Raw genomic sequence first — 10109 nt, 5'->3', positions numbered from 1 at the left:
AAACATATGTGCACTCTCTATTCTCTAACTCTCCTTATCCGATGGGACGGCTTTTCGAGCTGTCCGAGGCACGGGAGTGTACTCCAGACTCCGGGCTGTTACTGAGAATTTTCGACAAAACATTCAATAACTGTTTATTGGCCTCGGGGATTGCAGTCTTATATCTAGCCACTAACTACACCAACGAGGTAGTCACGCGCTGTGGACATCATTTTTAAGCATTCGACATAATGAAATTTACATTTAAAGGTCAAAGTTTAGTACAATATTTCTATATATGTATATCGTTTTAAAATTAAATAATTGTGATGCAAAGTTGAACACACTTATTATTTATAATTTTTTTATTTTGAAACACGTATTTTTTAGTATGTTATAGGTAAGCAGACGGGCAAATGGCGATATTAGAAATATTAAACATTATTTACTATGCCAATACGCTACCAACCTTGCGAAGATGTTGTGTCCCTTGTGCCTGTACTTACACTCACTCACTAACCCTTCAAACCGGAACGAAAAAAACTAAGTATTGCCGTTAAGCGGCAGAATATCTGAGAAGGTGGTACTTACCCCGATGGGCTTGCAAAAAGCCTACTGACTAGACTTTAAATGTAATTAATACATTTAACTTGGATTCCAAATAATTACAAATAACATCAAGAGTACGAAATAATAACACAATTGTTGTTATTATGGAAGGATAAATTAGTAGAAAAGGTAGTCAAGTAGGTTTAATTAATTATTAAAATACATATTTCCCACCGTCTAAACTAAAATGTTATATTCCCACGAATTTATTTAGAATATAAAGCCGGACGACGCCCATAGACATTGGCATTGTAAGAAATGTTAACCATCGCTTACATCACCAATGCGCCACCAACCTTGGGAACTAAGATGTTATATCCCCTGCGCTCGTAATTACACTGGCTCACTCACCCCTCAAACACGGACAACAATACCAAGTAATGCTGTTTTGCGGAAGAATATCTGATGAGTGGGTAGTATCTACCCAGACGAGCTTGCACAAAGCTCTACCACCAGTAATATTATTCTGTATTCTGAATATATACATATATGTATGTCATTTACCCGTTATTTTCAATGTCATGCTGCCCATTTCTAGAACACTACTAATATTACAAAAAAAACTTGACGTACACGAAATAATAAATATGAATAAACTCGATGTGAATAAACCCGATACTCCTAAGGAGCAGAGGTAATCACAATCATATATCTCTTTTTATATATCAGTTCGTTTTACATTGTGTCATTAAAGTAGAAAAAGGGCAATTTTCATTATATTGAAACACTAGACTTCAGTCTAGCTTTCTATATTAAGTATATTTCTTTACTCGAGATATCTAGTTCAACTATCTCGTAGTTAATTAATTAAAAGATTTAATATCTCAAAATTGGTGTAAATCAGGTGTATCCTAAATCAGTACATAGTAATGTTTTACTTTTTATAATGGTAATGTTGCAAGTGACTGCTTCGTTGGTCTAGTTGGACATATAAGACCGCAGACCCTGAGGTTCTGCGTTCAAAACCTGGGTCGGGCCAGTAAAAATATTAATTTTATTGATGAAAAAAATAGGTTGTTTCTTCTTCCGGCCATGTTGGATTTGTCGTCCCATCGGATTGTGAAAGAAAGAGAATATACAGCATGTCAGCACAAATCATAAAAAGATACTGGTTTGACTCTTAACGAAGCAAAGTGCGCGATTGGCCGGCAGATGGCTTGGCACTAACGGAACGTCAGGTCCGGCGCAAGTCGATAGCGGGCAGTTCTCTGTCGACACGCGTTTTTTTTTTTTTTTTTTTATAGAATAGGAAGGCGGACGAGCATATGGGCCACCTGATGGTAAGTGGTCACCAACGCTCTTAGACATTAGCATTGTAAGAAATGTCAACCATCGCTTACATATCCAATGCGCCACCAACCTTGGGAACTAAGATTTTATGTCCCTTGTGCCTGTAATTACACTGGCTCACTCACCCTTCAAACCGGAACACAACAATACCAAGTATTGCTGTTTTGCGGTAGAATATCTGATGAGTGGGTGGTACCTACCCAGACGAGCTTGCATAAAGCCCTACCACCAGTGATACCGTTTAATGCCCACGCATTTATACGACGGAACATTTGCTTCTCTTGCTCTAAATCTAAGTTATCTAATCGAAGATTGTAATTTATTATTACAAATTCACAAACCTCGACCATCATAAGTCGAATGTAATACTATGTCTAATGCGAAAGATAACGGTAATTTTGGGTATATACCGAAAAGTACAATTGAATATTGTATTATGAACACTCTTGTGCCTTATGATGTCTCCTGCGCAAATGACTACTGTTTGAAAATGGCCGCTGTGGCCAAAACTTGATTATGGGGACGTTGTATTTATGTCCTTAAGAACTAGTAAATTAAATATATTTATTAAATTAAATAATACAATCATTATTATAATCATTTGATTATGTCACACAAAGGCTTTCCAACAGGAAATACCAAAAATTATGGGCAATAAAATTAATTACAACACTAAGGCTTGTACAGTCTTAAATGTATATTATCTTTCTTATATGTTCAAACATGTACTCTGAGATCTTTATGCTTAGAATATATGAAATCTTGTATTGCATTATTCTTAAATTGCTATCATTAATTTAATTATAATTATTACTAAATATTTGGGACGCAAATTTTCTCTTAGTCTAACCAGACTTAAGTTGTATACGTTGTCACGAACGATATTTTATTGGACGATATTTTATATATATACAGCCTATTTTAGAAATAATAATTTTAGGTCGGCTGGGATTTCAATATTTATTTCATTGAGGTTCATCATAAAGCTAAGGTATAAGGTTGGTGCGGGTATTAAGGCCTACCTAAGGGAGATTTGAAATAAATCAAAAACTGTTAATCGAAATCAACTAATTTTAATGTTTAATAAAGTTGTAGATCAACTACTACAAATAAACAAATAAAAAAGCAATTTCTGCCGTAAACAAAAACAAAATTTAACATTTTTAAAAACCTTGTTAGTAGCCCTTATTATACTACGGTAGGATCATAAGGCCTACAATTTTAACATACATTAAATAATCAAAATATACTTGGTACTTTGGTAAATGAGATCAATAATAATAGGATACACTAATTATAGTTAAAGCCTTGAGAATAATGGAAAAAAATCTTTGGTTAACAGCCATCGGGGCACTTAAAACCATCTGTATCAGCTGGTGACAAGCCGAAGCACTTCTCATGTTACCACTCATAATGGCAAATAATTTTCAGACCACGATGCTCGTTTGGGAGGCATCGTTATTGTAGTTACTAAAAGAAATAATAAAACAATTAGCACGCAGTTATAATTTAATATTCTACACACAAGGCTATCTGATCCCAAACTAAGCAGAGCTCGCACTATGGAAATCAGACAACTGATATGCTACATATACTAATTTTTTTTTTAAATACATACTTATATAGATAAATACCACCAGACTCAAGGCAAACAGACATGTTCATGCACACTAATGTTTACCCTGGGTGGGAGTCGAACCCACGACCAGCGGCGCGAAAGGCAAGATCTACAAACCACGCCAACCGGCTCGTCAAATTTATAATTACTTGTTTACATTTCTAAAATTCTGAAAAACAAATGACATAAACTGTTAAAACAGACAAATGTTCGTACAAAAAAGGAGGTACGCTGATACAGTGTATAAATAAAGATTAAATAAATCATTATTAGAACCATGATACATTTTTTAAACATCAAGTTCATAGAACCAACCATACCAACCAAGAATAAAAGAAAACTAAAGGGTAAATATTTATAATATAAGTATAATATTTAAAAAAAATACTTACGATTGAGTCAGACGAATTCTTATTATTTGAGTCGCGCAACTACTCCTCACGATGAATAACGTAACATTGGTGGCAGAGGGCAAGCGAACACGTAGCGACAAGTTTGAAGCGACATCTATGAGAGTTAACTACCCACAAAGGACTTCGAGCGAATACGATCACTTTAAATACCATTTTTGTTATTTAGGCCTTATTACCCAACCTACTACTATACACGCAATAACAGTATACATTAATATGAAATAACAATAATTTATAATATATCACTATGTAACATTTCTTTTTATATTTTTAATTCTGTTTACTCATTATTTTATGTGGTAGATGTGGTCTCCTATAATTGAAGGAGTACATATATTTAAAACATACCAACTAATGTACTCGTAATTGTGTATCTCTTTGTTGGAGATCCTTAATAAATAAATAAATAAATATTCCGTGATGTAAGCAGTCACATTATGCGCGTTTTCGATGGCCATGCACCAAATAGCTTTGCAGAAAGAGACTTGGGTAGTCTCTTTCTGTTGTTAATGTTACACAAACTGATGAAAAGATATTGAAGTGAGACGAGATGCTAATAATTTCGTTCCTCTAATTATTTCTAAACATTTGTTCTAAACAGCATTCATAGATACAGGGGCCAGCGTATCTGTGACTTACTCTATCTACTGTCGATATAGATAATTAACATATCCAGATTCATGAATTGATGAAAGTGCAGTAAATGGAAGAATTGTTTGTACAAATATCACGAATTAAATTTTCGAATTTTTAAATTTATCAAGTGCGTTTATTTTTCTTCAATTAAAATATATTTTTAATAATTAAACTATGACTGAGAGGATACTGTTCTATTTGATTTCGTTGCATTCTGACGGTAGTTTTTTCTGGTATTTTCCTTATAAAAACATAAACGTCGGTACGGTGCGACACAGAATAAAAAGCTCCGTAATATTCTCATAGTAAAAAATTACAAAAGTAATTAAATGAGTGTGTCTGTGTGCTTATAATTGACCGATGCCTAAGTGTTATTGTATTGATACATAAATATACATATAATAACTCTAATATTATATAATAACTGTTAACACTTGTGGGCTTTATGAAATGAAAAACAGTCAAATTATTACACTTAATTTATAATAGACAGCGTAACGTGGTGCCAGGAATTCTTAACACGAATGTGCTCCTATGGCGTGTCCTACCCACTTTATACAAAAATAATCGGAAGTCAGTTTATGAACTAATAAATTATGGTTTACAACGTAATTTAATAATATGATGATTAACGAAATTATTAATAATAAATTATAGACATAATAAGTTATAGGTAAATAAATCACAGAGATAAATATCATTGGGAGTAGTTATTATATGCCACAACAGCTGGGCGCCTATGTGGTACTTGTTAACATTCGGCCATCCTGTATAGGCCGCGTCCCGCGGCCCGTCTTCTATTCTCCACCTGCCAGCCCGTAGTCCTGAAAACAATTGTAAAGCAGTAACTTGTTTTTTTTTTAAATGTAGGCTCTAAAATATGGACAAATGTAAAGCTCAATCACACAGTGGTTATTACAAATAGACTTGATCACAGCAGTCTCTATAAATAAAGACTTGATCACACAGCTGTCCTTATTTATACAGACTTGATCACACAGCTGTCCTTATTTACACAGACTTGATCACACAGCTGTCCTTATTTATACAGACTTGATCACACAGCTGTCCTTATTTACACAGACTTGATTACACAGTTGTCCTTATTTATACAGACTTGATCACACAGCCGTCCTTATTTACACAGACTTGATCAGTTGGTTTGTTTAGTAGAGTCTATTACACACAAACCACCATAGAAGAGTGAGGGAATGACTTGATGGGCACATCTCTTCTGAATCATTTGCATATTACAAGAAAATTAATAAAACACCATTTAAATAGTCTTAAAGTAAACAAAAGACTCAGATGACATCCTACCTATATTCCTGAAGAGATGTGCTAATCAATTAAGCCCTCCGTTATGCTTGATATTTAACAAGAGTCTGCAAACAGGAACATTTCCCTTGAAATGGAAAGTTGCAAAGGTTGTGCCAATCCACAAATCCGGTGATATAAATAAAATTGAAAATTATAGGCCAATATCTATTTTACCAGTAATTGCCAAAACTTTCGAAGCTTTGGTTCTTCCGCACCTTACTTTTTACTTTAAGCAACACCAAAACAATAATCAACACGGTTTTGTAAACGACAAACACTAATCTGGTGGCATATATAGACCGTATTATGATGTTAATGGACGATCAAATACAAGATAAAAAAACTACCCACTTATGGAATAGTTGGATCTTTACACGATTGGCTTAAATCGTATTTAAACGATCGTACTCAATACGTTGCTGTAAGTGGTTTTCGATCTATCTCTTACAAAGTCAGTTCTGGGGTTCCACAAGGGTCGCATCTGGGTCCATGGGCTTTTCAATGTTTTCATAAGGGATGTAACCAATACAATTAAGCATAGTGAAGTTTTCCTTTTTGCAGATGATTTGAAACTTATTAAACCAATTAAAAGTAATTTTGACTCTGTACAACTTCAAGAAGATTTAAACGCTTTACATAAGTGATGTGAAATGAACAAAGTGATAATGAATCCCGAAAAATGTTTTCACATAAAGTTCACCCGCAATATAAAAAACATCCCATCAGATTATTGCTCTCAGGGATGTATTTTAAAAGAAGTTACACAAATTCGGGATCTGGGCATCATTTTAGATTCAAAGCTAACTTTTTTGCCGCATTTAGATAGCATCATCAGCAAAAGCTTCAAGAAATTTGGGTTTCTTAATAAGAAAGGCCAAAATATTTAAATACACGTCAACAAAAAAAAAATGTTACACAATATATACGTGCGAAGCATCCTAGAATATTGTAGTAAAGTATGGTCACCATATTATAACGTGAATCAACTAAAAATTGAGAAAATACAAAAAAGATTTTTGCGTCATTTAACTTTTTCAAGTGAAGGTTCTAAACAAAATTATAACTACAAATACCAATTAACATTTTATAACATGTACAGCCTTTCAAATCGTAGAATTCTCTTGGATCTTTTGTTCTTGTACAAAATTGTCAGAAATAAAATTGATTGCCCTCAAATTCTCAGGGGAATAAATTTCAATGTTCCTAGGAAAGTATGTCCACGTTATCCAAAAAGTTTATTTTACATTTGACCATCTTAGATGGTCTTAAGTAACTAAAACAGGACAAAATGCACCTCTTGTAAGATTAAGTAAAACGTATAATAAAACCTCAATGTCACTTGACATATTTGAGGACTCCATTAATAAATACAAAAAAAATCTGGAGTTATTATTAGAATTCTAATTATAAAAAACATATGTTGCAAGCATGTTAGTTAAGGAATTAATGAAAAAATTTATTTAAAGTTATTATTATTATTCAACTTAAATTTTGAAATTTGTAATTACTATTTATTATTTTCTTATTTAAATTATTTTATTATACATTTTTAATGTGATTAATGAAATGAGTGCACTCGTTAATTATACTATTTACAGCTTTATTTTCAATGTTATTAATTATTATTATTTATTTATTTTTATTATTTTTTTTTCTATAGAAATGTGGTAACAATTTTTAGTAATTTAGTATTATAAAAAATATTGCTTATGTTATAATCTGTTTATACTGTACCTTAATATGCATGTTGTGGCCGTCTTTAAAAGTCGCACATTTTATGTAAGTTGAATGTGTTTGTTTTTTTTTTATTACATGTAAAAGTGTGGTGACTGCTGATGGTCTTTAATAAAATAAAATAAAATAAAATAAAAAAAGTATAAATCATTCGATTAAGGAAAAAAGATTCTACAGAAAGTTTGTTTTCTTGCGAGATTTCGGCAACTAACTAACAGCACAGGACACATTAAAGGGCACAAGTGCGTGCACCAACAAAGGTGCACTCTCTGTTCCCTCACTCTCATAATCTCTGATGGCAGGAGAAATATGACATGAAAAATTAAAAAAAAAAGTGATAAGACTTTAAATATGATTCCAAGAGGAGTTACCAGGAAATACCGATAAAGTAGCAGCTAATTATATTATAAGTAGTAATTATAAAAGAAATACATACTAAATTAGGGAAACCTTACTTATATTCGAATTAAAACAAAACAAAGTAACTAAATTACCCAAAAAGGAATTTTCCATTTAAAATATTTTGAAAAGGCTTAAGCTCCGTTCTAGATACAATTCTGTAATAAAATGAATAATCTAATCAAACTCGCATTTCATTTCAATTTATGCTAACGAGCTATATTCTAGTTGAATGAAGGGATTTCAAAATTATCTAATACTTTTGTATTTGTATACGTGTATATTGTATATTGTGTATTTTGTTTTTGTATACGCTTAACGTGCAATGTTTAACTTCGTTGGTTTTGGGAGTTACCCAAAATAGTAACATTTTATACTAAGTTTTATGCAAACATGTTACAAATAATTCATTTTAAGGTAGCAGATACATATATCTGCATTTTCGGTAGCTACATTTTTAATTTCCACAACACTGATAAATATAATTTACCGCACTTTCAAATTACATTCTCCAAAACTTAAATCGGTCTTATTCCATTTAACATCTAACGCTTGAAAATATATTTCTAAGATTCGACACAAAATTATTTCAAAAAGGAAACTTACACCTATACGAAAATGGGATGCGATAAGGTGAACGCAACCATTTTATCAGACAGATGTGCCTATTTTTTTCAAAAACCTCTTTTAATATTAGCATTTGTTCGTCTTGTTAATGTGAATGTAGACAAGATGAAAGTTAAATATTTTACATTCGCAATAGGAAATTATTGTATTGTATAGTAATCTTTAATATTCTTTAATCCGACCAGGATTACATAAAAAAAGTATCTTTTTTATAATATCATAATCATAGCTTTTTTTGACGGATTCTTAAATATTATTTTAAATCTTATGCTATTATCTTATATTTACAGTTTTAATCCAAATAGAACTCAGATTATGATAGTTTATGGTTTTGTGATGGACATAAACAATATCATATTGCAATACCATTTTATTAAGATTATTAAGGTATAACCTTAAAAAATGGTTAATAGATAAAAAATAACCTTATAAATGAATATTTATAATATAAGAATGTATTAAATGAATGAATAATTACTTAATTTAAAAGTTGGTAGTAGGTTTTCTACCAACCCGCATTGGAGCAGCGTGGTAGAATAAGCTCCAAACCTTCTCCTCAAAAGGGAGAGGAGGCCTTAGCCCAGCAGTGGGACATTAACAGGCTGTTACTGTTACTGTAGTAGGTTTTTATAGCTGGAGACAATTAAATATGTTTTTTTATATGTATTTAATTTTTATGTAATATAATAATAAATATAATTTTTAAACATGTATTATATTTGTGTTTTTTTTTTCTATCAATAATGTTTGTTTTCTGCTATTATTTTTTACTATAAAAATGTGATGTAATATCATAATTTAGAGGTAGATTTTGTAAAATTGTTATTAATCTAAAATCTGTTTAAATTTTTATTATTTTTGGATGCCCAAGATTAATAAATAAGGTCAAAACATAATATTATATGCGTGAGATGTGTCGCGTTGCAAGCGAACACGCATTTTACGTAATTCATTATGCCAGGCATTATGCCAGATATGACATTCGCATACCGTCTTATGGTTGTTGTGGCAGGATTTTAACCATTGTAACATGAACATAAAAATGAACCTACAACTTTGCAAATAAATAATTGAATTTGAATACCGCAGTGGGTAAGGGAAATTGTTGATCTAGTCGCTTTTCGTAAAAATGCGTAACCAAAATCATAATTTGTTCAAGAAGATTTGGTATTGAGGATAACAGAAAGTGAAATGACAGTTTTGAAGTTGAAATATGTTACAAAAAATAAATGGTAATTTTATTGTATTTATTTGTCACACATTAAACCTTAATAAAACAAAATTAAATAACATATTGTTTAATTAAATATAACACCTCTTATTGCCCCACTGGTAACAGACTATTTCAATTTTCGCCCAGACGATCACAATTGCGATTCAAAGGGGACACACTGCTAGCATTCTTGCCGCCATTCCACACGGTCATGATGTGTACAGTAACTATTTTTTTTAAATTTATAGAAATAAAATGTACACTAATAAGA

This window comes from Nymphalis io, chromosome 21, assembly GCF_905147045.1.
Source record: "Nymphalis io chromosome 21, ilAglIoxx1.1, whole genome shotgun sequence".
NCBI lineage: Eukaryota > Metazoa > Arthropoda > Insecta > Lepidoptera > Nymphalidae > Nymphalis > Nymphalis io.
Note: the sequence above shows the minus strand (reverse complement) of the source record.